Source organism: Canis aureus, chromosome 22 (assembly GCF_053574225.1).
Source record: "Canis aureus isolate CA01 chromosome 22, VMU_Caureus_v.1.0, whole genome shotgun sequence".
NCBI classification, from domain to species: domain Eukaryota; kingdom Metazoa; phylum Chordata; class Mammalia; order Carnivora; family Canidae; genus Canis; species Canis aureus.
In genome coordinates, this window is record NC_135632.1 from 47,733,138 (window position 1) to 47,760,705 (window position 27,568).

The 27,568-nt window shown below is 39.6% G+C and overlaps 1 pseudogene; it reads left to right on the forward strand.

Moving 5' to 3' along the window:
* LOC144294264 (18S rRNA (guanine-N(7))-methyltransferase pseudogene) lies at positions 1-26,413 on the forward strand (annotated as a pseudogene).
* Positions 26,414-27,568: the final 1,155 nt, after the last annotated feature.

Sequence of the window (27,568 nt, forward strand, 5' to 3'; positions counted from 1 at the left end):
ATGTCATGGGAGCAGGGTACTGAAGCACAGGGGAGGCCAACTGCAGAGGGCCTTGTGTTAGGTGGTGGAGTCCAGCCTAGACACAGAAAGGTGCTACAGGAAGCACTGCAGGCTTCTGAGCAAGAGGATTTAGGAAAAGCCTTCAGGTAAACAAAATAGCTTTTACAAGCCAATTCTTGGTTCCTCTTTCTCCTCCAGCCAGGTAAGGCAGAGACCTCCTGGAAAAGGTGGCATTGGAGGAGGTACTGTGGTAATGAGAAGAGAAGATGAACATGAGACTAAGAGAAACAGAGACAAAGTAAGACAAGCAAGATTTAGCCTCTGTCCTCTTCCAGGCGTTCTTTCAAGCCCATGTTTCATTCTTCAGCATCCACACTGGGGCTACAAGAAGACTGAAACAGAAATGACCTTTCCTTAGACAAAAGCAGCCTCTAGGGTCTCAGTAGATCAGTAGACATCAGTAGATCAGTAGATCATATACCTTTGCTCAGTTCTAAGCAAGAAACTCTCATCTTCATCCTCTTCCTTAAGTTCCTTTGATGGGGGATGGAAAAATGTTTTAAAATACAAAAATGTCTACTGATGCAGGGTCAAATTATAGCATCTCGCTAATGCCAACATACAGGAGTTGCTCACCATGATGGTCCTGAGCCACTGACACTTTCAAAAACTCAGGTTATGGGAATGGAGGGAACAAAGAGGAAAAGGGTCACATGGCATGAGAAATAAAGAGATTGGGAAGGGTCATTGGAGAGGGAAGAAAAAAAATAAAATATAAAATCAGGGGGACTGTTGACTTCTCTGGGTAGGACAAACCCTACATTTTCATTTTTGGAAAATAAAGCACTTGACACATTAAGGAAGCTATATTAGGCCACAATACAAGGTCTTCTCTTTAGAGTTGTATCAGTATCAAATGTCAAGTTCGTCTTCTGGCACTTATGCATAGCAAGTCATTAAACGAGGAGATATCACACAACTACATATGCTATAATAATGAATATCATTTTTTATTGAGACAGTGTCATCCTGGCATATTATCTTCCACTTTTGTTCATGGGGAAAAAAGTAAACATTCACCCATTCTTAGAACTAAAATACCTTTTAATATTAGAAATGTATTATTTAAAGGAAGTTAATTTTTGTTACGGATACTAGGAAGCAAAGATCTATGGAAGAAACACAGCATGTGGAAAAAGCGTGTGTGTTGAAATTCCTTATCTCCTACCTTGTGTGTGACATGCGCCTAGTGCTATGGACACTTCTGAGTCTCTGAAGCTTCACACATAGAGTGGTGGCATCAGTCTTACAGGATTTACATCATGGTGGCATAAATTAAAGAGAGAATTCAGGGAAAACTGTTTCATGGTCACCTAGTTAATTCTTAAGAAAAATTAGATACCCTGGCCCTTCATACATACTAACGAGGTCCTTTAAACTACTAATAAAATTAAGAAGAAGGCAAAATGCCTACAATCTCACATTTTTAAATAATCCATGTGGATAAATTTTGTAATGAAAATATCTCATGGTCAAGTTTGGAAAATCCAAATAATATAGAAAAATAAAAGTGTAAAGAAAACTGTCCTCTCACATTCCAAGTGCTGTGGTCCAAAGCCACCAAGACAACAGACTCACATAATTCCTTTAAGACCAATTTTTAAAATGCATTTATCAGTGTATACTTGTTTATGAATATAAAGATAATCATCATTCATATTTATACAATGGCTAATAGTGTACATGTATAATGATCTTTGTTTATTGTGCTTAGTAACACATGCTAGAGATCTTTCCATAATAATGTATGTATATATCCTCTTCATATATTGTAATGGTTATAAAAGAGCCTATTGTAATATTTATTTATATTTTTAAATACATTTTGACCATTGTTTGTTTACTGTTGTTTGTTTAATAGTAAACAGAGCAGTGCAGAACATTCTAGTCCTAACAATTTGGCCAACTTTTCCTGGTACAAATCAAAAGATTGGAATCACTGAATCTAAGCACTCAGCTTTTTTTTTAATTTTCCGCTGAAGAGAAATAATAATTTACACAACTTTCTAGTACCGACATTACCAAATTAAAACTTTTGCCATTTGAATAGATGAGAAAGTTTATCTCATTTCATTTAAGTATCTTTGTTTAGAGTATGTTTTAAGAGTATGAATGTCCTTCTAGATGCTTCCAGAACAATTTGCAGAACTGACCCCCCAAAGCAGCTGGTACCTCTGAACATCTCACTGAGTCCAGGATCACACCACCTTCACCTGGATCTTGAAGTCAGAGAGATGCCTCCATGCTTGATAACTTAAGGAAATCACCATTCAAGTTAAGATCTAGATCAGAGATAGCCATCAATCACCTTTGTAATTTTTGGTCTTGGCAACTAACATCCTCTTTTTAGTATTTTCTTTTTGCAGTGTGGCTATGTAGGATAAGATATGTGGTGATGTAAGATATTAGGATATGTGGGGTGTCTGTGTGTTGTGTGACTTCCTTCTTATATTTTAAATGATCCAGAGTCTCCTTATGGTTTTTCAAGTGATTACTTGGTCATCTGTCTCTCTGCCACAGAGAAAGCATCACATGCAGAATTTTAGCTGCTTAGCCTCTTCAACAGTGGCATATGCCTTGGAAGAACCAAACCACCATATTTGCTATATATTCTAACAGTGAACCATATTTGCATACTTACCATTTGGGTCATGGTACATTTTATTTTTGAAATTCATGGAGTTATGTTTTTATATGTAATTTCTAGTTTGACCTTAATATTCATAAGTAAAGTCAGTTCATACATTTCCATTATTGTTGCTCTCTTTGTAAATTTTTGAGCCTCATAGTTAAAATAGTTGTTTAAGCATCGTCTAATGGTGATCCCTTAAAAACTCCCCCTACTCCTAGCTTGACATCAATTTCACTTATTTTTGCCGCTACACTTCAGTACTCACTTGTCCATCCTTTTATATTTTACTTTTCTGAGTCACACTGTTTTAGATGTTTCTTACATGTAATATGCATTGGGCATTACTCTTTGATGCAATCTGAGCCTTTAATGCTTTCGAGAGATTAAAATTTATGTCATTTTTCTATTGAACTAGCAGAATCAGTCCCCCTAGTATCCTTTTATGTAATTTTCTTCCTTGTAGTATTTTCTGTCTTTTTGCAACGTGGTTAATGTAGATTTTAGGATATGTGGTGTGTGTGTGTGATTTCCTTCTTATATTTTAAAAGATCTAGAGTCTCCTTATGGTTTTTAAGTGATTACACTTACTTTTTATAGTACACATACCTCTCTGGGTCATTTTTTTACAACCTATATTGAGTGTCTTTTACAGCAGGTGAAAAAATAAGAACCTTGCATCTCTTGTCACCTCCTCTGTTCCTTCTAGCTTTCCATATTTACTTTTGTTGTTGTTATTAACATATTCTAATTATTATCTCTTCCACTGGTGTACTCTGCAACTTCCTTCATCCCTTTCTAAGGTGCATCTAAATTAAGCAGAAGCTATTAACAGAGTATTTAAAAAATATATAAGGACATTTGCACAGTCTTTCACAACTTCCTTTATCTCCCATCTCCAGGTTTTGTTTTCATCATATTTACTTTTATGTTGTCAGAGTTCCTAGTATTTACTTTCTGCAACTACATTCCCAAAAGACACTTGGTCTTCATTTTATATTTAAATGAATTCAGCATTCACCTTTAGTTCTGTTTCCATGCTTTCCTTCTTCATATGCAGTCATATCTCTGCCATTTTGTTGTCAAGTTCTTTTCACAAGAATATTTCATGTTTCTTTTCAATTAAAAAAATGGCCAAAAGATATGCCTGAACAACATACAAAAGAACTTCGGTTGTCTACCAAACCTTAAACAAAGCCTTTGTATTACTAACGATCAAAGGACTATTTAGTAACACACTATATTATTATTATTATTATTATTATTATTATTATTATTATTATTATTACAATTACTACTATTATTATTTGCTGTTGTGGAGACTACTAGTTGCCTACCCCAATATCTAGTCTCCTCTTCCTCTCTACCAGTATTTGCTTTTTACTTGAGTTTTTCATGGGACATATTGCTATTGTGGGAAAAAAATCTCCCATTCACAATTTCACTTGTGACTAAGTATATTCATGGGGTGTTCTGGCAAATAAGAAGTGATTGGAAGTTTAATATGGAATTTCTGAGAATGCTCTGAAAGAAAGTCAAGTCAGCTAGGAGGTGTTTTTTCCTACTGCTCTGTTTTGTCTCCTTCCAACATGTAATGCATAGATCATGGCTAGAGCTCTCTAGAAGATCTTTTTTGTACTATATTTTACCTTGAAGTGGAGAAGCCATGCGCTAGGATTGTGAAGATAAACATTAGGAGCTGGGTACCCTTAACACATAGTGGACTGTTTCTACTTTTTTTATACTTGAGAGAAAAATAACATTTTATTTTTTTATTTTTATTTTTTTAATACAAAATTAATTTTTTATTGGTGTTCAAAATGCCAAAATACAGAATAACACCCAGTGCTCAACCTGTCAAGTGTGCCCCTCAGTGCCCGTCACCCAGTCACCCCCACCCCTACCCCGCCCTCCTCCCCTTCAGCCACCCCTAGTTCATTTCCCAGAGTTAGGAGTCTTCATGTTCTGGCTCCCTTTCTGATATTTCCTACCCATTTCTTCTCCCTTCCCTTCTATTCCATTTCACTATTATTTATTGTCCCCAAATGAATGAGACCATATAATGTTTGTCTTCTCCGATTGACTTACTTCACTCAGCATAACACCCTCCATTTCCATCCACGTTGAAGCAAATGGTGGGTATTTGTCATTTCTAATGGCTGAGTAATATTCCATTGTATACATAGACCACATCTTCTTTATCTATTCATCTTTCGATGGACACTGAGGCTCCTTCCACAGTTTGGCTATTGTGACATTGCTGCTAGAAACATTGGGGTGCAGGTGTCCCGGCGTTTCATTGCATCTGTATCTTTGGGGTAAATCCCCAGCAGTGCAATTGCTGGGTCGTAGGGCAGGTCTATTTTTAACCCTTTGAGGAACCTCCACACAGTTTTCCAGAGTGGCTGCACCAGTTCACATTCCCACCAACAGTGCAAGAGGTTCCCTTTTCTCCGCATCCTCTCCAACATTTGTGGTTTCCTGCCTTGTTAATTTTCCCCATTCCAACTGGTGTGAAATAGTATCTCATTGTGGTTTTGATTTGTATTTCCCTGATGGCAAGTGATGCGGAGCACTTTCTCATGTGCGTGTTGACCATGTCTATGTCTTCCTCTGTGAGATTTCTGTTCATGTCTTTTGCCCATTTCATGATTGGATTGTTTGTATCTTTGATGTTGAGTTTAATAAGTTCTTTATATATCTTGGAAACTAGCCCTTTATCTGAAACGTCATTTGCAAATATCTTCTCCCATTCTGTAGGTTGTCTTTTAGTTTTGTTGACTGTATCTTTGCTGTGCAAAAGCTTCTTATCTTGATGAAGTCCCAATAGTTCATTTTTGCTTTTGTTTCTTTTGCCTTCATGGATGTATCTTGCAAGAAGTTACTGTGGCCGAGTTCAAAAAGGGTGTTGCCTGTGTTCTCCTCTAGGATTTTGATGGAATCTTGTCTCACATTTAGATCTTTCATCCATTTTGAGTTTATCTTTGTGTCTGGTGAAAGAGAGTGGTCTAGTCTCATTCTTCTGCATGTGGATGTCCAATTTTCCCAGCACCATTTATTGAAGAGACTGTCTTTCTTCCAATGGATAGTCTTTCCTCCTTTATCGAATATTAGTTCATCATAAAGTTCAGGGTCCACTTCTGGGTTCTCTACTCTGTTCCATTGATCTATGTGTCTGTTTTTGTGCCAGTACCACACTGTCTTGATGACCACAGCTTTGTAGTACAACCTGAAATCTGGCATTGTGATGCCCCCAGATATAGTTTTCTTTTTTAAAATTCCCCTGGCTATTCGGGGTCTTTTCTGATTCCACACAAATCTTAAAATAATTTGTTCTAACTCTCTAAAGAAAGTCCATGGTATTTTGATAGGGATTGCATTAAACGTGTAAATTGCCCTGGGTAACATTGACATTTTCACAATATTAGTTCTGCCAATCCATGAGCATGGAATATTTTTCCATCTATTTGTGTCTTCCTCAATTTCTTTCAGAAGTGTTCTATAGTTTTGAGGGTATAGATCCTTTACCTCTTTGGTTAGGTTTATTCCTAGGTATCTTATGCTTTTGGGTGCAATTGTAAATGGGATTGACTCCTTAATTTCTCCTCCTTCAGTCTCATTGTTAGTGTATAGAAATGCCACTGACTTCTGGGCAGTGATTTTGTATCCTGCCACGCTACCAAATTGCTGTATGAGTTCTAGCAATCTTGGGGTGGAGACTTTTGGGTTTTCTATGTAGAGTATCATGTCATCGCGAAGAGGGAGAGTTTGACTTCTTCTTTGCCAATTTAATGCCTTTTATATCTTTTTGTTGTCTGACTGCTGAGGCTAGGACTTCCAGTACTATGTTGAATAGCAGTGGGGAGAGTGGACATCCCTGTCTTGTTCCTGATCTTAGGGGAAAGGCTCCCAGTGCTTCTGCATTGAGAATGATATTTGCTGTGGGCTTTTCGTAGATGGCTTTTAAGATGTTGAGGAATGTTCCCTCTCTCTCTACACTCTGAAGAGTTTTGATCAGGAATGGATTCTGTATTTTGTCAAATGCTTTCTCTGCATCTAATGAGAGGATATATGGTTCTTGGTTTCTCTCTTGCTGATATGATGAATCACATTGATTGTTTCACGAGTGTTGAACCAGCCTTGCGTCCCGGGGATAAATCCTACTTGGTCATGGTGAATAATTTTCTTAATGTACTATTGGATCCTATTGGCTAGTATCTTGTTGAGAATTTTTGCATCCGTGTTCATCAGGGATATCGGTCTGTAATTCTCCTTTTTGGTGGGGTCTTTGTCTGGTTTTGGAATTAAGGTGATGCTGGCCTCATAGAATGAATTTGGAAGTACTCCATCTCTTTCTATCTTTCCAAACAGCTTTAGTAGAATAGGTATGACTTCTTTAAACGTTTGATAGAATTCCCCTGGGAAGCCATCTGGCCCTGGACTCTTGTGTCTTGGGAGGTTTTGATGACTGCTTCAATCATCCTGGTTATTGGCCTATTCATGTTTTCTATTTCTTCCTGTTCAAGTTTTGGTAGTTTGTGGCTTTCCAGGAATGCGTCTATTTCTTCTAGATTGCCTAATTTTTTGGCGTATAGCTGTTCATAATATGTTTTTAAAATCGTTTGCATTTCCTTGGTGTTGGTAGTGATCTCTCCTTTCTCATTCATGATTTTATTAATTTGAGTCTTCTCTCTCTTCTTTTTAATAAGGCTGGCTAATGGTTTATCTATCTTATTAATTCTTTCAAAGAACCAACTCCTGGTTCTGTTGATCTGTTCCACAGTTCTTCTGGTCTCCATTTCGTTGAGTTCTGCTCGAATCTTTATTAACTCCCTTCTTCTGCTGGGTGTAGGATCTATTTGCTGTTTTTTCTCTAGCTCTTTTAGTTGTAAGGTTAGCCTTTGAGTTCTTTCCAGTGTTTGGAAGGATGCTTGTATTGCGATGTATTTCCCCCTTAGGACTGCTTTTGCTGTATCCCAAAGTTTTTGAACGGTTGTATCTTCATTCTCATCAGTTTCCATGAATCTTTTTAATTTTTCCTTAATTTCCTGGTTGACCCTTTCATCTTTTAGCAGGATGGTCCTTAACCTCCATGTGTTTGAAGTCCTTCCAAACTTCTTGTTGTGATTTAGTAATAATTTCAAGGCATTATGATCTGAGAATACGCAGGGGACGATCCCAATCTTTTGGTATCAGTTCAGACCTGATTTGTGACCCAGTATGTGGTCTATTCTGGAGAAAGTTCCATGTGCACTTGAGAAGAATGTGTATTCAGTTGAGTTTGGATGTAAAGTTCTGTAAATATCTGTGAAATCCATCTGGTCCAGTGTATCATTTAAAGCTCTCGTTTTTGGAGATGTTGTGCTTAGAAGACCTATCGAGTGTAGAAAGTGCTATATTGAAGTCACCAAGTATAAGTGTATTATTATCTAAGTATGTCTTAATTTTGGTTATTAATTGATTGATATATTTAGCAGCTCCCACACTCGGAGCATATATATTGAGGATTGTTAAGTCCTCTTGTTGGATAGATCCCTTAAGTATGATATACTGTCCCTCTTCATCTCTCACTACTGTCTTCGGGGTAAATTTTAGTTTATCTGATATAAGGATGGCTACCCCTTGAATCTTTAGTTTATCTGATATAAGGATGGCTACCCAAAAGAATCTCCCCTTTCTTTTGAGGACCATTTGAATGGTAAATGGTTCTCCAACCTTTTATTTTCAGGCTCTAGGTGTCCTTCTGTCTTAAATGAGTCTCTTGTAGACAGCAAATAGATGGGTCCTGCTTTTTTATCCAGTCTGAAACCCTGCGCCATTTGATGGGGTCATTAAGCCCGTTCACGTTCAGAGTTACTATTGACAGATATGAGTTTAGTGTCATCATGATATCTATTCAGTCCCTGTTTTTGTGGATTATTCCATTGGACTTCTTCTAAAAGGGGAATTTTGAGAGTCCCCTTAAAATTTCTTGCAGAGCTGGTTTGAGGTCACTTATACTTTCAGTTCCTGCCTGTCTTGGAAGCTCTTTATCTCTCCTTCCATTCTGAATGAGAGCCGTGCTGGATAAAGTATTCTTGGTTGCACGTTTTTGTCCTTTAGGACCCTGAATATATCCTGCCAGCCCTTTCTTGCCTGCCAGGTCTCTGTGGAGAGGTCTGCTGTTACCCTAATACTCCTCCCCATAAAAGTCAGGGATTTCTTGTCTCTTGCTGCTTTAAGGATCTTCTCTTTATCTTTGGAATTTGCAAGCTTCACTATTAAATGTCGAGGTGTTGAATGGTTTTTATTGATTTTAGGGGGGGGCATCTCTCTATTTCCTGGATCTGAATGCCTGTTTCCCTTCCCAGATTAGGAAAGTTTTCAGCTATGATTTGTTCAAATACATATTCTGGCCCTCTGGCCCTTTCGGCGCCCTCGGGAACCCCAATTAAACGTAGGTTTTTCTTCCTCAGGCTGTCATTTATTTCCCTTAATCTATCTTCATGGTCTTTTAAGTGTCTCTTTTTTTCCTCAGTTTCCCTCTTTGCCTTCTACTTGTCTTCTATGTCACTCACTCGTTCTTCCACCTCGATAACCCTCGTCCTTAGGACTTCTATTTGGATTGCATCTCATTCAATTGATTTTTAATTTCTGCCTGATTAGATCTAAATTCTGCAATCCTGAAGTCTCTTGAGTCCTTTATGCTTTATTCTAGAGCCACCAGTAGCTTTATAATAGTGCTTCTGAATTGACTTTCTGACATCGAATTGTAATCCAGATTAAGTAACTGTGGGAGAGAGGATGGTTTCTTGATTCTTTCTTTGGAGGTGAGGTTTTCCTTCTAGTCATTTTGCTCAGTGCAGTGAGGCCAAAAACAAGTTGTGTTGGGAAAAGGAGAAAAAGAGAGAAGAGAAAGAAGGTAAGAAAAGAAAAAAGGAGGAAAAAATAAGAAAAAGAGAAAAAAAGAAAGAAAGGGAAAAAAAAGGGTGGGGCAAGCAAACAGAAATCAAAAGGCAAAAAAAAAAAAAAAAAAAAAACTAAAAAGCAAACCAAAACAAAACAAAAAACAACAACAACAAAAAAAGGTGAAGTATCCTCTGATTCTGTATACTGTAAATCCCTCGACTTCCCCTGGAACTTTCCAGTGCTGCTTGGTCAGTAATTTGTTTTTCCCCTGTCCGACTAGCTGGTCTTCTGGGGGAGAGGCCTGTTTTGCTGATTTTCAGGTGTTAGCACTTGGGGGAGCTGCTCTGCCCCCTGCCTGGTGCAGGGCTCAGTGGGGGTTGTTTACCCCGTGAGGCCCCAGGAGGAACAACTGCAGTGGCAGGGCTAGCTCTGCATCCCTAGAGTCAGCTCCTGTAGCTCAGGAGCTTTCCGTCTGCAGGGCCTGGAGGCTCCGGGGCGGGGCCGCTGATCTGCTCAGTTCTGGGCAGGAGCGTCTTTGCTGTCCTGGGCCCTCCCGGCCTCTGCCTGTCCCGGGGGAGGCCGGATCCTGGGCTGTGTCCCGGCGCCCTGGGCTCCGGAGCCTGCGCTGTTGGATTCGCGCTCCCGCCCCGCAGCCCACTCCACGGAGCCGCCCCCGAGCCCCCCGAGCTGCTCCCGCCCCGCAGCCCCCTCCGCGGAGCCGCCCCCGAGCCCCCCCGAGCTGCTCCCGCCCCGCAGCCCCCTCCGCGGAGCCGCCCCCGAGCCCCCCGAGCTGCTCCGGGTCCCCCGTGTGCGCTGCAGCCCTTAGGGAGCTCGGCGCACTCTCCCGGGGCGCAGGTGCCTGTTAGTGTCCCCGGGAGCCCGAGGGCATCCCCGCCCTCCCGGGTCCTGCTCCACCTCCCCGCGAGCCCCTTTCCGCCCGGGAAGGTTGGTGCAGCTCCTGCTCCTCCGGGACGGGGCTCTCCTGTCCTGGGGACACTCGCCCCGGCCTCAGCCCGGCTCCTCGCGGGGCCCCTCCCCCTTGGAGGCCTTTTGTTTCTTTATTTCTTTTTCCCCGTCTTCCTACCTGATAGAAGCGCGAACTCTTCTCACTGTAGCATTCCAGCTGGTCTCTCTTTAAATCTCAAGAAAATGGTGTGATGAGTTATGATTTTTCCATATAATTAAATATTCTGAGGACAAGTTCAGTGTATACTAATTTTTAAGTGCCCTACAATGAACATTCTAAACAGTGTTTTATGTAGTATATAATGTCTCTGTTTAGAAACAAACAAATAAGATTAAGAATGTGAGAGAAAGAAAGAGAGAAAGGTGAGAGAGATGCTTCTCTCCCAGGAGAAAATATAAATAAAAATTAATATAAGTCTAAGGGGAAAATTACAAAAGCCATACTTAAGTAAATATGAAAAAATGAGTAATTCTGGAGGGCAATTATATACATTTATGGATATAATTATATATACATTATGTATACATTATTTGGAATGGTCAATTATCTGGAATGTGACCTCAGTTATTTTTTTTAAGATTTTCTCTATTTATTTGATAGAAAGAGCAAGAGTGAGAGAGAGAGAGAGAGAAAGAGACAGAGACAGAGACTGAGAGAGAGACAGAATATGAGGTGGGGGTGCAGACGGAGAGGGAGGAGCAGATTCCCGGCTGAGCAGGAACTCCCATGCAGGCTCCATCCCAGGACCCTGGAATCATAACCTGAGCTGAAAGCAGACACTTAATGGACTCTGCTCCATAAGTGTAAAGTTTTCTTAACAGAATTAGAATGCCATAGTCAAACAGGAGCAGAAATGGTCTATAGCCTCACCACTCCCTTTTTCCCCTAACTCTAAATGCTAGTACACACCCTGAGCACTAAAATGGATGAACTCAGACAAGTCATCAATGCTGTAAAAATCTGTGAAGATTTTCCTTCATAGTGTTCTGAAACACTGAAAATATGCATCAAGACCAGAGTGTATGGATCATAAAAGGGAAGCAGGGCTGGAAGAAATTCAATCTGAGTTCAGCTCTAGAAGAGCACTATAAAAGAGAGGAGTGGTTCCCAGTAACAGGCTTAGAAGCTGTTTTCCTTGTCCATTCTCCTTTTCTGTATAACAGAGGAGGAGGAACTCCTGTCATGGAGCTCAAGACCCAGGATCTGGGCCCTCAGAGAGGCTTTGAATTTTGAACACTTGATCACTAGAAGAATAGCCATGTGAAATCATAGAAGAGAGAGAATCCAATTCCGTGACTTCCAGGCTCTTGAGTCTGGAAGTCATGAGTATCTCCATGCCAGAAGAGAATTATTCATAATCAGGGGGTTAAATTCCAAACACAGGGTAGATGCCCACACAGAAAACCACAGGGAAATCTTTATGTTGTACTGTTTAGTGGACACCCAGGAATTACAAGTGTTGGTGAGGATGTGGGGAAAAAAGGACCCTCGTGCACTGTTGGTGGGAGTGTAAATTGATGCAGCCACTGTGGAAAACAGTATGGAAGTTCGCTCCAAAATTAAACAAATAAAGCTACCATACGATCCAGTAATTCCACAACTGGGTATTTGCCCAAAGAAAATGACAACACTAATTTGAAAAAATATATGCACCATTCTGCTTGTTTGCTTATTGCAGTATTATTTACAATAGTGAAGATATAGAAGCCGCCCAAATACTCATCCATACATGAATGAATAATGATGTGATACATGCATGCACGCATACACACATATGCACATTAGATATCAGCCATAAAAAGGTTGAGATCTTGTCATTTGCAACCACATGGATGGATATAGAGAGTATAATACTAAGGGGAATAAATCAGAGAAAGACAAATACCATATAATTGCACTCATATGTGGAATTTAAGAAACAAACCAAAAAAAAAAAAAAAAGAGAGAGACAAACAAAAAACCAGACTCTTTAAACTCACAGAGAACAAACTGGGTCACCAGAGGGAGGTGGGTAGGGAGATGAGTGAAATAGGTGATTGGGTACCCTTAGTTGATGAGCACTGAGAAATGTATAGAATTGTTGAATCACTATATTGTATACCCCAAACTAACATACACCGTTTATTAATTATACTTCAGTTAAAAAAAGGAATCAACATTCCCTTTTCTGTTCCACTTATTACTAGCCTCTTACTAGCCTCTTCTGAAAGTGTGTGATTTTTTACTTCCTTGATTCCTTACTTGACTGCCGTTTATCATATTCAAGGACATTTTCCACCAGCTTCATTGGAACCAAACCAAGATAAGCATCATCTTCCTCACATTAAGCACAAACTATAAAGATACAATTTTAATATCTTCCTAGGAGTATAAAAAAGTAGAAAAAAAGACATTTGATAAACATTTCTAAATTACTACCTAGAAACACTATATAGATTTATATCCATACTGATTCTACATAATTGTGTAAATTTTCTTTGCTTTCATCAACAGAGGTTATGATTATTTTTAAAATTTTTCCAGTGTGACAGGAAAGGGTCATATGATATACATTTATTTGATTAAAAGTGAAGTTTAAAGTTTGTTATTGACCGTTTATAGTTTGTCTCTTGTGATATGTCTCTTCCTGTCTTTAAACCAATTTTCATCTTTGTGTTCATTTTTCTTCTTGATTTAGTTGTAATTGTACGTTGTGTATGAAAGATATTGACCATGGGCCATAGTTTTTAATGAAAAATAATTTCTCATGTTTTCATAAAGTTTTTTTTTATTTGCAATAACATTCTAGGGTCTCCCCAGTATTATCCAATTCACCCAATCTCTGATTAAATACTGGAGTGTTATCTTTTGGGGAAGGAATATCTATTCTATTCTAGGCATCTTGGAATAATACCATAGTTTGGAAGGAGGCAGTAGACAATTTGGGGGATTAAAGTCAATGATTCTAACTCTTTAACAAATGAGAATTTGAGATAAAATTGTATGACTATTTGTGTATATATTTGTAAAATAAGAACCAAATCCTTGTTTTTCCTTATATATAGTCCTTTAGTCCTTACTCATTTCTTGACTTGACTTTACGATAAAAGTTGATACATGTTTAAATAATTTTTAAATGAATGAATAAGTAAGTAAATAGGTAATAGAATTTTCCTCACTGATAACTTTCTTTTTTTTAAGGTTTTATTTATTTATTTGAGAGAGAGAGTGAGAGAGAGATCACGCACGAGCAGGGGGGAAGGGCAGAGGGAGAAGGGAGGGCTGAACAGGGAACCTGACACTGGACCCTATTCCCAGGAACCCCAGATCATGACCTGAGCCAAGGTGGACGCTCAACTGACTGAGCCACCCAGGCGCTCACACTGATAACTTTCAAGGCAGTGTGATCACTAACCTTCCTAGCTATTTTTGCCTTCTTCCATGATAGACAGATTTAGTTCTGCATATTTTTTTTAGAAATCTGCAACTAACAAGTTTCAATAAAATATTTTGGATCTTATAAATATTGAATCAAAGAGCTTTCTCTTTCTGAGAAATGTATTTGGATGATTATAGGCATTCTCTTATTTTGTTTATCACTTATCATAAGTTTATAGGACATAAATAAACAGTAGTCTGACTGTACTGCCTGGTTCTGAAATGCAAGCTCAAATAATAATTCCCTTATTAGATAAAAATAAAAGTCTTATTGACTATAAATTGTATTACTGGGTAATTTTAAATGTCAAAGTTCATAAATACATCATTTATGATATCATAGAGGGGTACATTTTAAGGTTTGGGAGAGCAAGACCTGGGCAGATACATAACATTGTGAAAGAAACACAATGAGTCACTCTAGGCTGGGATGACCTGGGGTCTACAATATAGGGAACCCTAAATACTCAAGAGTGCACATCAAGGGCCAAAGAGTGACAGATATGAGTATGGAACTGATGAGTACATCACTACTTTAGGGTTGAAGATTATGGAGTTAAGGGAGAAGCTGTGAGATGTCACTGGAAAAGCATATAGACTTTGCAGTCAGACATTCACAGGCTATAGTCCTGGCTATGCTCACCTGGGTGATCATAAGTGGGTTACTTATCCTCTAGGATCTTTAATTTTCTTATTTGTGAAATTATAACAATGAAGCCCATCTCATAGAATTGTTTAAAAGACATGTCCTTGCATTGCATCCGGCTTTTTTACATTCACTCTGGTTCTGCTGTAATAACCCATATTACTCAGTTATAAACTGGTAGCACCTTGCCTCAGCTCTGCACAGCACAATCTCTAGCATCCCTTATCACTATCCTCTGACATAGAGTCACAGGGACCTTCCAGACTCTCACATATGCATAGCCTACAAGTCCTATCAGAATGCTCGATCAATGGGGCACAGGAGTTAGTGGATAAATGCTCTCTTCTTAAGGCCCTTGAGATAGAAAAATTGGATGTCTGTTCTTTATGGTTTCTCAGAAGATCTTGAGGTTCTGATCTGCCTTTCCTTTCCTGCTTCACACTCCTAGTCTCTCACTCCTGTTCCCTCTGATGACTTCCTAGACTTTATCATCGGCCCCTTTCTCAATCTCAGTGTCTAGGAGGAACTTAGGTTAAGAAAAGTCTCTAGTCAAGCATATGCTAAATGACTTTGAACATTAATATCTTAATTTTGGATCCCTCCATTCTTTTGTTGTTGCTGCTTTTTGGTTTTTGGGCCCTCCACCCCCATTCTTTAAAAAAAAAACAACTCCTATCCCACCTAGGCTAACATCTTCTGCTTTAGAGTTGTGGTCTATTAAGTGCTTGATGGGAACCACTAACTATCTTCTCTAGTTTTAATCCCTTCCGGACCAGGTAACCCATCAAATGCCATTTTTTCTCTATATGTATTAAAAGTTAGCATCGGGCACTTAGAAGTCAGAAGGTAAGCTTACCATTTATGTATTGATTCACTCACACTCAGTAAATCATTTAATTTCTGCTGAGTATCCCATGTTCTGGAGTCATGTAAGGACACAAAAATGCCATGTCTATCCTAACCTAAATCTTTTTCAGGAGAGGAGAGAACATACAAAAAAATTTAAGAATATTAATGTAACTCAGAACACCAGAAAAGTTACCAAAATCAGCTTCCCTTGTTAGGTGTGGCCAATCTCCCCCAGGCACAAATGTGTGCCATGACAATTTCCCTAGGTCTCTCAACACAACTCTCCTTATGCATTAGAAAGATAGGCTCAAAAAAAAAAAATAAAAATAAAAAAAAAAATAAAAAAAAAAAGAAAAGAAAAAGAAAAAGAAAAAAAAAAGAAACAAAAAGAAAGATAGGCTCATATGACTGATTCTCCAAGCAGACTGTGACCAATTCAAGGGCAAGTATCATGATTTATTTACCTCTACATCAACATTCAGAAATTGGTAGCAATCAAAATATCATGTTGATTGGTCATCAGTTTATTCATAGGAGCTCTGTGAAGGATATTCCACTTAAGTATACCTTGCTTTACTCCCCTTCTCAATGGTCATATAACATTTAAGGTGGTCTTTCTAAAATGCATATCTACTCATGGTTATTTTCCTGTTTAAAACGTCAATGGGTTCCCATAATTTTTATGATAAATTTTAAGCCCTTTAAGATGGTTTATGATATTCTTTGTGAAATGGCCTTCACAGCTTCATCTCTTGCTATTTTTTTTCAAATCCCCTTTCTGCACCAGAGAACTATATTATGAAAGTCCTATGAGTAACTATCATTATCTTAATTGAAACAAGACTGTGTGTGGACATTCATATGGGATGACAATATAAAAGAATGAAGGCTAGATTAAATTGGGCAAGCTCTTTAATAGCGACTCTGAGAGTATGACTTAAACCAATAAGCAGAGAAAGTCACAGTAGGACCTAGAACAAGAGAGCAAGAGCTGAATCAGTGGCCTTTCAAGTGTTACCATGGACTAGAATCACCTGGAGGGCCTGACCTCCACCCCCGTCCCCCAGATTTCTGACTCAGCAATAACATGAGCAAGCTCCCAGGTGGTGGTGATGCTCTATGCTCTGAGGACCACTCATCTAGAATATGCAGAGAAATATCTGAGGAAGATTCACCCCACAGATAGGCAAGATCTAGAAAAGGAAAAGACAGAAAGGGAGAGGCTGGGCTTGAGGTTTTACAGAGGGATTGAACACAATCATTGTTGTATAAAGCAACTATTAGTCACAATAGGGTGGTGGCAGGGAGAGGAAGAAAAGTTTGGATCCAAAAGGCATTGTAGAAGGATTGGCATAATATGGAGATACTTGAGTTGGAAATGGCTTATTAAGAGAAAACAGATGTCAAATTGGCCCAACATAATTCCAAGGATATGAGTAACCCTATTTCATACATTCAACAAGTATTAGTAACTGCTTACTATGTGTCCTGGTAATTCTAAAACCCTGGGAAATGAAAGCGATGGGATATAGGCCTCGTTATTAAGAAGACATGAACCTTTGCCTTTTTCTGTGCCACACTCATCTATGTGCTAGATGTTTCTTATGCACTGATTCATTTCAATTTAACAGCCATGCTGTGAGTTGGGTAGTTAGTTTCATCTTAATTTGTGAGTTTTCTTTCATGGAGTTCAGTTTTAAATGTCAGAACGATTCCCTGCAAGCAGTCAAGATGAATGATGTAATCAAAGCAGCAGATGCCTGGAAATGATTCCAAAGTGGTGATTTTTGTGCCCCACCCCTCCCTGTCACCTCAAATGTCCTACACCTAGCTTCTGCCTGTCCAGTTTTATTGCAGTGCTGCTCTCCATATGTCTGACATCAAAGGAACAGTCTTTCTGAAATCCCACAGTGCCCAGTTTGTGTGTTTTATGTGCACCATAGCTTTCTCAACCATGGCTATTTATAAGCTTGCACATCTCGGTGATAGCTAATAAATCCCTCCTTCATAACCTATTTTTGCACCCTGTGTAAAGAAAAGTATGCAGACAGCACATGATAAAATGAATGAACTTTCCCCACAAGAGATAATTGAGGGTGTGGCAATATTTATTCACCAATTTCATTTACTTCACTAAAATTTAATAATAAAAATAATACCCTCTTCCCAAGAAGTATACTCTTCAGTAAGAGATTATATGTATGAATTTTAACATTAGCAGGTTTTTTTCAGTTTATAATGTTAATTGGACTATTGACGGTAATAGTAACTATAGCAGCATCAAATCCTGTATGTTTAGTGATGTCACACTTGTTATTCCCAGTGTGAATGCAAAATTAAGTATCAGAAACACATTTTTTAGTAGGTGATATTATTTTTCGAGCCACTAGCATATCACATTTCACAGGTTTGGAAATCTGGTTGGTATTATGTTCCTCTTTCTCAGAAGTGTGTTTTGAACATGTTTCGTAGAATCTGATAGACTGTCAAAATGTTCAAGGGATTAACACATGTTTAGAAGTTGTGACCCAATCTATTTCGCTGCTTTCACTTTTTTAGGGACCAAAAGATTTTGAGATGGGAAGAAAAAATATTGCTCTGTTCAAAGCCTACTATTGACCTACAGTGCAACATTTTGTTTGAATCATTTTGGGGCTATTTTTTGAAAGCCAGCCACCAAGCAGAACATACTCTCTAGTTGAATTTCAGAGTGTAGTATAAAACACCTAACTTCTTTTTAATTTTCCAGTGTAAACTACTGCAAGGAATCTCCATAACAAGTAGTACCACTGCTAAGGAAGATTAACCCCTGTCTGTATATTAAAGAGTTTGGTTATCCTGAAAGCCTGCCCCAGGTCCTGTGGCAGACACAGCAGTCAGAACCAATACCTGCCTGCTACCAGCGCTTGTACATAATACGGGGGAACACAACAAATGCCCATCTGCCACAATAGGATGATCACAGTCAAAAACCTCACATGCCTGGGACACAAATACAGGTTATTTTTTCTTATTCATTCATACCCTTTTATTGTTCTTCCTTTCTCAAATCCTCATTTTCTTTTTTTTCCTTCTTTGTCTTCCAATTCTCAACCTTTCTATTTTCTTCACACCTCCTACTATAAGTTTCTTCCCAAGTATAAATTCTATTATTAATCTTTCCACTCATCTACCTTTTTATCAAAGTTTTTTTTTTCACCCAATGAGACATTCCCACTCAAAATGATATGCCTAGACCAAATCACAAGAGGGGACAGGAGTCATCTCTAGTAGCTGCCCAAGGGCATGAGCTGGGCTGTAATAGCTCATTGTATTTGTGATTTCTAAAGTTCACTGGCAAATATCATACTGTAAGGTTTCCTAAGCCAATTCAGGAATGGCTGGGTTAAAGTATTGGAAAAGCCAGTGAATATTGTTAGATAAGCTGGTTGCATGATCAGATTTCTACTTAGAAAATTCATTACATTAGCAATGTTCAAATAAATTAGGAGTATGGTAGTGACACAGAGGAATATATTAGGACACTATTTAAAATATTTTTTTCATAAAAGAAGAAAGAAGAGTCAAGTTTCTGAACTTTGACAGTAGGTGGTCAGGATGAGGGGGTAGGAGACATAAGTTGCTATTGGTTGGTATGGGTGGGTGGACATTAAACCTATACTGGAGGTTCACTGAGGCAACAGTATGATTGAAATCAGTGTAAAAGTAGGGAGAAGGGATTTTTAGGCATCCATAGACTCATAGTGATAGATGACACTAGGCATCATTCCCCCAACCAAGCATAAACCATATTTATGCCATATGAACAAGGCCACTCTTGGGATTCTATTTTGTAGTTACTCTACAACCACAAAAATAGTGAAGTATCGCCCTGGTCCAACTAACAGGAGTGGCTACTCTCTTTAATCATCCTGCTTTCTGGTAAAGCTCACCAGGGTACCCAATCACTGACTTGCCTTCTGACAGACACAGTTCAGAACTCTTTCCCATGGTGACTCTAGTGTGAACTCTCCTGAGCCACAATAAACTAAGCAAATCTAATTTTACTTGGCTACAAGTGTATTCCTTGCAGCCTGGTCTTCGTCTGATAGTCATCAATAAAAACATCCAGTCGGAGATTCTTGACACTTTGTAGGATATATGGACAAAGAGCTCATCTGAGGTAGCTCAACTGAAGATACAGATTTTGAAGTTATCAATATACAGGTGACCCTTGCCGCCAAGGGATCTAATGATATTTCCCATAGAAAGAATCTAGAGAAAAGGGGCCTGACAGGATCCTAGGAGTCCCAGATATTTCAGCAATTAATAAGGTGGAGAGGTGATCAAAAAGAATTCTGAAGAATGTTCAATGTCAGAAATGCTAGAAAAAAGAATGTTCTAGGAAAGAGGGAGTCCTTCATGAAATGCCAAATGATACAGAAATAGTTGAGGAAAATAAGAACTGAAATATATTCAATCAATAAGCTAATTGGACCAGCTCAGCTAATGGAGAAAATGATTATGACCAAAATGAGTCATTTAAAGGCTTTATTTGAATTGGCATAGTGTTGTGGGGCAAGAAACAAATAACTGTTTGTATGTTCTTATTACATGAATAAACAGTCAGATATGTATCTAAGGCTGACTGGAGTAGCCATGATTTAATAGATGCTCCAGATTTCAAAGCCAAAGTCTTACAAGGGGTCTGGCATCTGCACTACCTGATTTTCCTGGCATAGACACTGTGATTTTGAAAGGCAATTACTAAAAAAATAAAAAATAAATAAAAAGTAAATAAAATTAAAAAAAAATAAAAGGCAATTACATAAAGTCAAGCAGGTTATTTGTGACAAGTCTTAACCCCTTGTCATAATAGCAGGAGAAGGTTCAGGCTAATCCTGTGTCACTTTATAAGAATGAAAGTATGATAATTAGAGCCTCTGAGATGTGCTAAGACCTACCTACAACAATGTTTTGCATAGATTGTCTTTAATCTTCAGAACATCCAGGAAAGTAGGAGGGTTTTTTTTGTTTTATTTTGTTTCATTTCCCCAGTTCTCATGGCAAGACATGAAAGTCTGTAGAAGTTAAGAAACTTGCCCAAATTTACATGTTTAGGCAATTGGAATTTGACCTTAAATCTGTCCTTTTTCCTTTGTGCCTTGCTGGAAGGGAAAGGAAGATGTGGATGGATCCTGCAATGCAGATACTGAGCTACCGTTGTGAGGACCCTCACTGGTTTGGAGAATGCCATCTTTTAAGAAATGAGAGTAGGTTGCCGGATGTCAACAGAATAAGATACCCTATGTGACATCAGTGCAAATGTCCTGAGTGCATGATCCATTTCTTAGTCATTCTTATCTCATCAGCACTGAGTACAGTGTCTGACACAGAGTAGATACTCACTTTATTAATTAATCTAATTTAACTGAGGGACTCAACCTAGTTGCAGCACTAGGAAATGACTTTTCATTTCATCCAATTCTTGCTAAAGTTGACCCAATGAAAAAAATTAAAATAATTTTTTCCTACCTCTAGAGTTAATTAATGCCAAAGTGCAATTCAATCCAAAACAAGGATTCTAGTTAAATGTCAACATTCTTGGAAAGATTGATTGTTGAGATTTGCTGAACCCTCTGAGAATACTGATTATTAAATCTAGTCTCAGACTAGATTTGAAAGTGTTTGACCCTTTTCAGGGACTCACAGTGTTGAGCTCTCCTTGAGTCTCCACAGATTGAAATCAAGAAGAAAGGTAGTGCTGTGTGTAACAGAACTGGGAAGGCTCTGCTTGAATCCCATCTCCATGAGTGCTACTGAACTCGGGACCTAGCTACTGCTCTCTGAACTCCATCACTGTACCACCGCCACCCTTCCCATTAGCTGCTCCCATCCAGCGACTGAGAACATGTGTCCATATTGGACACATCTTCCTGGGAGACATGTGACTTCTTTGACAGTGGCTTTGGTTCAATGACCTTTTGACACCTTGCTTAGAACTGCAAGAAAGTCTGAGACACTTCCACTCTATCTTCCTTCTCTCTTTTGCTCTAGATCAGAATGCATCATGGTCTGAGGCTCTCCAGACCTTTCTGGTCCTGACTATATTGTCTCTCACAGGCATTTTCCTAAGAAACTTCTTATAGGTTTAATCCCATCTTGGCATCCACTTCTCAGAGGACCTTGAACTAGCACATGGAGCATCTCTGATACCCAGTGCACATCTTGCCTCTTTATCTTCCCAGATACATTGTCACCTATCCTCCCTTAAGATATCATTACAGGGACTCACTCTTCTCTGAAGGAGTGTCATTTCATTATTGCATACATCCAATTGCCCCAATATTACTCTTCAAGTCCAAATTGCTTTCTCTCTGTGACTTCTACTTATTGAATATGCAGTTTTCTTCTCTCTCTCTCTCTCTCTTTTTTTCACCTGTATTTATCTAGTGGGGCCCTCCCATATGTCCTGACCTGGGCTGGCACTTTACATACACTATCTCATTTAATATATGGCCTGTGAAGCCTGTTGGTTTATTGGTGTTATAGTTGGGGGAAAAAAACCTGAAGCCCAAAAAGGTTATGGATTTGGTCAAAGGATACATAGTATGTAAGTGGCAGAATCCAATTTCAAAGCTAGATCTGTGTCCTTCAAAGACTGGTTAACCTTGCATCTAGATTCAGTTCTGATTCCTGATGCTAATGTTCCAAGTACCCAAAGAGCAGGGATTCCCAGAGAGTCTTCTCATTGTCCCTTGCATGGAAATGTAACCTCTAAGAGGAGACTGACCATGTTATATTGGAATAACGATGTCAGATATTAAAATAATTGGGAATCTGCCTATTGCTACTAAACACTCATAAGCCAAGAGAAGTCAACAGATGGTTGGAGAAAATTTAAGGAGTAGTCCCAGATAAAGAATAATGGGAGTCACTGACATCCAGAGAGTGACTTGCTCTGAAAGGCAAAATAACCAAAAAAGATGCCTCCTTGCAAGAATTACAGTTATTCATTCCATAAATATTTATTGAATACCAATCCCTGCACTAAATTTAGTTTGAAGTTTTCGAAATCTATCCATGGACCAAACAAGGTAAAAGTTTCTGCCCTATTGAGTCTTATATTTCTAACTGGGGAGAGGACAACAGATGATTTTGAAAAAAAATATATTAGATAAAATATGTGGACAAGTTAGATAGTGTAAGTACTCAGGAAAAAAAAATGAATTGGGGAATGGAGAAGCCCATGTCAGGGGTTGAGGATTTGCAGATATTGAAGATGCTCACTGAAACAAGATAATTAATCATTGTGATGAGACAAGGACTGAAGAAAATGTCAGAGGTTAAGTATTCACAGATGTTCACTCTTTCTTGTCTCCTAGGAGTGAAAGAGCAAGGTAGCTAGTAGAACTACATGATCAATAAACAAAGAAAGGGCACAGAACTCTCTGAGGAAATGGAATGAAGACAAGGAGAGAAACTGGCACAGCAGAAGAAAGGGGGGAGAGAAAGACAGAACACAGAGTTAATGCAAAAAATTGAAAAGTTGTTTTAAATTGCAAGACTCTAGAAGAAGAAAGGGATAAGAAAGGTGTGCAGGAGTTTTCCGGAGTCATGTGCTGTGAACTTCCACTTCTGTATTCCCAAGAACAGTTGAGTAAAAGCCGCTGAAAGACGAATTCATTATGTGTAGTTGTATCATTTACAGAGAGGGTTCTAATAGGAATTCAACAATAGCCCCAGCATTCACAACCTCTACCCCTGTCTTCAATGAAACTATCCCATTAAGTCCCACACCATTGCATCTAGACTCAATGTAAATGATATTTGCATTCACAGCTGCTTGATTCCCGTGTCTTTCTTAGGCAGCCCTATTCTCAATCCTGGAATCCCAGTGTCTTCATTGAGGTTCCCCTCATACCTCAATACTGAAAAGTTCAAGGGTTGCCACCCCTTAGAGACAGAAGAATGTTTGGGACCAAGCGAAAGCCTATATCTCTGGCTCTGGGGGCTTTGTGTGGAAGAATGCGGTGATTCTCTAACTTTAGTGGCTTAGGATGAAAGTTCCTGGGCTTTAAAAGAGAAATCACAATCCAACTGAAGGGCATCCTGTGCTGTACAAGTGGATTTGAATTTAGGAATGAACCCCTGATGCACAAATTTGTATCTTAATCCTTATGGAAACCAGGATCCTTAAAGCTAAAAAGCCTGTTTGTTCAGAAGTCACCAAACCCACTGCCTCTTGGTTCACCTGCACGCCCCCAGAAGCCATCAGGCTAAAGGCCTCACTCTAGATACCTGTCCTTGAGCCCATAACCAGCAACACTCTGGCCACCATTTATTAGGTTGCAAGGTAATCAGTTATAAACAAATAAAGAGAAATCAACAGAACTATGTCATGTAAATAGACTAAGGGGACTTCACATGATCATCACTATAGTGAAACCTCTGCCAGATACTTCATGCCTGATCAGCCCATGGCACAGCATGTTTGATCTTAGGTCCTGACTCAGGATTGCCTCCTCAAGTTTACAGTCAAAAGTCAAGATTTTAAAAAATAGGTTCATTGCTATATAATTGATACATAATAAACTGAATATATTTAAAACACATATTTAAATAAGTTTTGGTATATAAATACTCAGTGAAACTCTCACCACAACCAAAATAGTGAACGTATTCATCACCCATAGAAGCATCTCCCTGCCCCCTGTCTCTTTCCTGGTCCACCTTCCAGGCAGCCACTGCTTTGCTTTCTGACACCAAAAAATTGAATTTCTAGAGTTTAATATAAATAAGTCACATAATGTGTACTCTTTATTACCTAATTTCTTTCACTCAGCATAATTATTTTGAGATTCATCCTTGCTGTTTGTATTAGTCATTCATCATTTTCTTATTGTTGAATACTATTCCATTGTATAGACACATTGAACTTTGTTCATCCTTTAACTTCTGAATGATCATTGGGTTTTGGCTATTAAAAATAAAGCTGCTATGAATACTCCCCAACAGGTTTTTTTTTTTTTTTTTATAAACATATGTTTTCAGGCAGCCCCGGTGGCTCAGAGGTTTAGCGCTGCCTTCAGCCCGGGGTGTGATCCTGGAGTCCCAGGACCAAGTCCCACATCGGGCTCCCTGCATGGAGCCTGCTTCTCCCTCTGCCTGTGTCTCTGCCTCTCATTCTCTCTCTCTCTCTCTCTCTCTCTCTGTCTCTCTCTCTGTGTGTGTCTCTCATGAACAAATGAATAAAATCTTAAAAAAATAAAAAACATATATTTTCATTTTTCTTGAGTAAATTCCCAGGAGTACAATTGCTGGATCAAATGATAGGCATATGTTTAACATTTGTGGAAACTGAAAAATATTTTCTAGAACAGTTGGACCATTTTAGAAGCCTACCTAGACTGTGAGTCACTGTTCTTCCTCATCAGCATCTACATCTAGTACAGTAAGTCTTTTTCATTTTAGCCTTTCTGATAGTTGTGTAGTGGGATGACCTTGTGGTTTTAATTTGCATTTTTCTCATGACTAAGTATGTTAAGCATATTTTTATGTTCTCTACTATATGAATAGTTTTTGGAGAAGTGCCCATTCAAATCTTTTGCTTATTTTTTATTTGATTATTTTCCTATAATTGAGTTTTGAGAGTTATTATAGTCTGAGTACAAGTCTTTTATGAAGTATTTTCTCCACATCCATAGCTTGTCTTTTTATTCTCTTCACAGTATTTTACAAATGGTAGTGTTTCCTTTTAATTTTTATTTAAATTCAATTTGCCAACATATAGTATAACACCGAGTGCTCATCCCATCAAGTGCCCTCCTTAGTGCCCGTCACCCAGCTACCCCATCCTCCCACCCACCTCCCCTTCTTCAACGATTATCCTTCTCCGATTGACTTATTTCACTCAGCATAACACCCTCCAGTTCCACCCATGTAGAAGCAAATGGTGGGTATTTGTCCTTTCTGATTGCTGAGTAATATCCCATTATACATATATATGTACAGAAATACGCGTGCAACTCACGAGTGATTGATGTCCAGACCAAGATGGCTAGACAGCATTGGAGCTCCTTTGTCTGCCCAAGGGTCAGCCCTGTTACCTGCTGGATATTGGCTGTGGTTCTGGGCTGAGTGGAGATGATCTCTCCGATGCAGGGCACTGCTGGGTGGGCATCGGCATCAGCCCTGCCATGCTGGATGCAGCCTTGGACCGAGACACTGAGGGAGACCTGCTTCTGGGGGACATGGGCCAGGGCATCCCCTTCAAACCAGGCTCCTCTGATGGTTGTATCAGCCTTTCTGCTCTACAGTGGCTCTGTAATGCAAACAAGAGGTCTGACATCCCTGCAAAGCGCCTGTACTGCTTTTTTTCTTCACTTTCCTCGGTGCTGTTCGTGGAGGCCGGGCCGTCCTGCAGCTGAACCCGGAGGACTCCGAGCGGTTGGAGCTGACGACGACCCAGGCCACCAGGGCTGGCTCCACCGGTGGCGGGGTGGTGGACTTCCCCAATGGTGCCAAGGCAAAGAAGTCCTACCTCTGCTTGTTTTCTGGGCCCTCGACCTTTATGCCAAAGCCCCTGAACGAGAGTAACGAGAGTAACGAGGAGGAGGAGGTCCAGGAGGCCGCATGCACCCGAGAGAGGGAGGCTCCCCTGCAGGATCGCGCGGCGGGGCGGTGAGGAAGAGCCGCGAGTGGGTGCTCGACAGGGAGCGCCGGAGGCGCAGGGCAAGGAGGTCAGACCTGACCCCCAGTGCCCTCGCCGCAGGCGCAAGGCCCGCTTCGAGGTGGTTTGCTCAGGCTGCACGCGGTTGTTCCAGGCGAGCAGTTTTCTCTGTTGAAGTGCCTACATCCATCAGCTGACAGAAATATTGTTTTAGAAAAGTTTTCATGTTCTAACAGTTTCTCTTCACTTAACAAAAGTTTTAATAGCATCTTATTTTGTTCTAAAAGCAATAAACCACTTCCTGTGTGTGTGGGGGGGGGGCGGGGGAGGGTTGGGGGGGGAAGCAGCCTCCTAGAAGGCCTGGGAAAGCCACTCTCTGCAGAGGTGGAGGGAGTGAACACTCAGACTTTTCCTGAGCATTTGACACTCCTCCCTCGCTTTCCCCTGAGCGTTCCCAGCCCAGGCCAAGGGTGGCCCTTGGTGCAGAGGTGACCAGGCCCTGTTTGAACCAATGAAGAGGCAGAGCTCAGAGCCCTGCCGTGAAATGCCCTAGGCCGTTCAGCCAGCCTAGTCTTCCATCTAGCAACAGATGAACTTTGTAAAACATTTGTTTTGTTCATCCAACCAGCCATCCAACCTTCCCATCTACCCAGTAAATATCACTGGGGCATGCACATCTCCATGTGCTGCAGATTTGGGCAGCTCACCAGAGAAGGATTCATGAACCGTGGCTTGCCAAGGCTATCATTGAGAAAGCTCCTTGAGTACCCGGAGGAAGCACCCCAAGTCAATTAATTACTCTGGGTTTTGGTTTTACATGTTACTATACGTATACATAGATAGACATAGATATAAATACAGATACAGATATTGTTTAATCTTCAAATGCCATTGTTAAATGAGACAGGTTTTAGTTTGATGGCTCGGAAATCTCTGGAAAAATTGGGCTCCAAAATAGTGTGAGATGACATACCTCATACTTTAAGCTCATATTTTCTTTCCTCAAATTCTATCACTGGCCAAACTCCCAGAGCATGAAGTGGGCCCTAGTCTTCCATTTTCCTTGCACAAATAGCCCTGCAATGCCTAGAAAAGTACACCAGACACAGAACAAAGAAAGCTGGATTATAATTCTAGACACTGATCCTTTTCTGATCTGTGGTCTCATTTTTCGTCTTTCTCAAATGAAGATGTTGAATTAGGCCCTTCCATGTATTCAAACATTGTTATTGTGTTTCTACTAAAAACAAAGCCCTTGTGTTATGCCCTCGAAATTCAGAATCAAAAGATGAAATCCTTCTCCTCAGAATATTCACAGTCCAATAGAAAAGGCAGGCATTCACACAAAGGACAAGGTGATAAAAATTATAAAAATATCATCATAGTCATAAAACCAGTTAACATGTAGAGTACCTACGGTGTCCTAGGTACTCTTAAGGGAGTTGTGCACATATTATCTCA